Source organism: Cottoperca gobio, chromosome 6 (assembly GCF_900634415.1).
Source record: "Cottoperca gobio chromosome 6, fCotGob3.1, whole genome shotgun sequence".
Taxonomy (NCBI): domain Eukaryota; kingdom Metazoa; phylum Chordata; class Actinopteri; order Perciformes; family Bovichtidae; genus Cottoperca; species Cottoperca gobio.
The window spans coordinates 11,015,425-11,018,451 of record NC_041360.1 but is presented as its reverse complement, the minus strand read 5'-3'; positions in this window follow the sequence as shown (position 1 = coordinate 11,018,451).

The window sequence follows — 3,027 nt, the reverse complement described above, 5'->3', positions numbered from 1 at the left end:
TGATAAAAAGATGGTTAACCAGTGTCAACAAATGGCTTGAGAAAGTCCCACAAACACACAACAGATTGGCAGGAGAAATAATAATAATAATAATAATAATAATAATAATAATAATAATAATAATAATAATAATAATAATAATAATAATAATAATAATAATAATAATAATAATAATAATAAGCTTTATTTGTATAGCACCTTTCATACAAGAATTGCAGCCCAAAGTGCTTCACAGCAAAAACATAACAATTAGTACAAGATTACCCAGAATAAGAGCATTTACAGTACAATAATCACAGTGTAGATGTAAATGAGTAGTAGGCTTTTATATATATATATATATATATATATATATATATATATATATATATATATATATATATATATATATATATAGCTTTTATAGTACTGGTAACTGAGATGGCAGCAGATAGATTACACTGCTGGATTATCTATTGGATATGTAACAAATTACAAGAGATTACACTTTGAAATCCACCCTCCTTGCAGTTACCAGACTAAATCTGATATTATCTGAGATTGGGGCAGTTGACATCATTCATAGAGGCCATGAGGAGATAGAGGCCGACAAAACTGATGCAAGGAGCGTTCTTTTTGAAATGTACAACATGTTACTGCATGTGTTTCAGCTATGATGAGGAGGAAGTATTTAAAACGGAAGGTGGTAATTGCTTCTGTATTAATCTTTTCATCACAGAGAACTGTAATAAGTCTTTGCTGTTTCCTAAACAAAAGGAACAGAAGCCATCATGTATTAACTTAACTATGACCAACCTCAACCTATTTTTGCTTGTTGAATCAAACATGTGTTGGCCTAAACATATCTAGGCTATAATAAAGGTCTGAAAAGCTAAATGATAAACACAATTATCTATAGAATTAAAAGTTAAAATCATATATCCCTCTCCCCAGACAAAATAAATGAATGCTGCCTCAGATGTTTCACTTGTATCTTTCTGTGCCGAACGTTCCCTAAACCACTGAATCTTATTTATTGGGGTGACATGTAGCTGACATGTTGTATTCCTCTTACAAATTACAATCACTGCTCTAAAACTGCAGAAAACTATAGCACCTGTGTGTGGCTTTGTTCTGCTGGAGTAGAATAATAAACAAATTATTAAGCCCTGATCTTTTTCTTAAAAGCACACTAAGATACTGTAATACAGTTTCTATCCTAGTCCCACAGCCTTTCCTCTCTTCTTCTTGAACAACAGGTAATCCCCAGTGCCTCCTGCTGCTCATAGTTACTGAACACATGACCTTGCAACAGATTGAGGAGAAAACGCAGTGTTAGCTTCAGTATATTAATTCAGCTTTGCAAAACGATGAGTCGGAGGACATCTTGCTGATATAACCTCTACATGTAGTGGGAAGTTGCTTTTTATTTTTATCTCTATTGTCTGTGATTGTTTTTTTGTTTTTTTAAATCACAAAAGCACAAAAGTTCATTAAATTTGATATTGTTTCTTTTTATTTCAAAATAATTCTCTGATATGTAGTTTGGGCTGCTGAGTAGCTCGGCCATGTTAAAAGTAAACTGACAACATTGATAGCGGAACCCAGATAGGTAATGCATATTCATACAATGGATCTACACATTAAATGTATTGTGTTAACATTCCTATGTATCACCTCCTGTGTCACAAAGATTAGATTACATTCAGAAAGCTGTAAATATGAAAGAATAGTTGTGATTAACGTTATGCCTTTTGTATACCATTATGGACTTATTATGTGGTCGTAAAAGTGTCAACAGAAAATGAGTTATTGAGCCTAAATATCTTACATTGAATGGAATGTTCCTTCCGGCGGTATCCTGTGGTTTGATGTACTGTACAAACGGCTTCTCCTGGGCCTGTCTGAACTCATACTCTAGGTTTTTCCAGTTACAACGCCAGTGAGGAAAAGGCACCCATCTCAAGTCAAAACAAGAAGGAAGTTTTCTATGATTATACAATACAATTAGTCTTGCCTTTCAGTCACAAAGTTATGTTGTTATGTTTTTTTGCCAATGTGTTTCCTTGTAATTTATTCACATCCAACTTGTTATATGCAGTTACAACATGAAGGAACAGCAGTCTTGCATCTGGATGGATTATTATATGACCCTCTTGTCTCTGAAAGCTTTGAGAGACCTTTGAGGAATGCAACTACTGCCTACTTGACATGATCACAAATTCAATTGAATCACATCAACCCCATTTGTTTTAATGTTATTCACAGCATGTGTTGACACAGTTTTCTCCACTTCAGTCTGACAGCAATGTTTTTGTGTATTTGTGACAGGGAGGGACTTAGTGTGCTGCTCTATTATCCATTATATTTGCCTTAATAACATTATCCTCCTTCTGCTATTTTATAATCATCTCTGGGGAAAAAGGTTGCACAAAGCAAATTTGTGAAGCAGTGGCACTGCGGTGCTATAATTGTCTTTTTAATTATTTTTTTTGGGTAAAAAAGACCACCTCTGTGGCTTTTCTAACCACAGTGGTGTTTTATTAGATACAAGAGAGACAGAATGATGCTCTTTTAGAAGAAACCATTCCCCCTTTGACAATAGTGGTAACTCCGTATGATTTAAGGAGAAAACAATCATTGCTGAAAAAGAATTAATGAAACCGTTGTTTCACTACATATCAGACATATGAGGGGGGAATTGTTTATCTTTACAATCTGATTTTAAGCTTTTCTCAAAGTGTTTACTATCCCAAAGCAATGGAAGAAAAACCAGGCTCTTCAGGTTTGTTACATCATCTGGTAATACATGTGGAAGAAGGCTTCTCACAGGCCCCAGTCCCAAACAGCTGTGATAATGATCCCTTTCAGTGAAATTACAGAACTATTCAGAGATAGTAGGTGGACACTGTCCGGCTTTCCCACCACAAAAGGCCTCTCCTTTCATTCCACTCTCCTCCATGTGTCTTGAGACGTAATAGCACCAGTGGGATGAGAGAGTGGCTGAGAACACCTGACAGGGAACGAGGGAGCCAAGTAATGCCACAA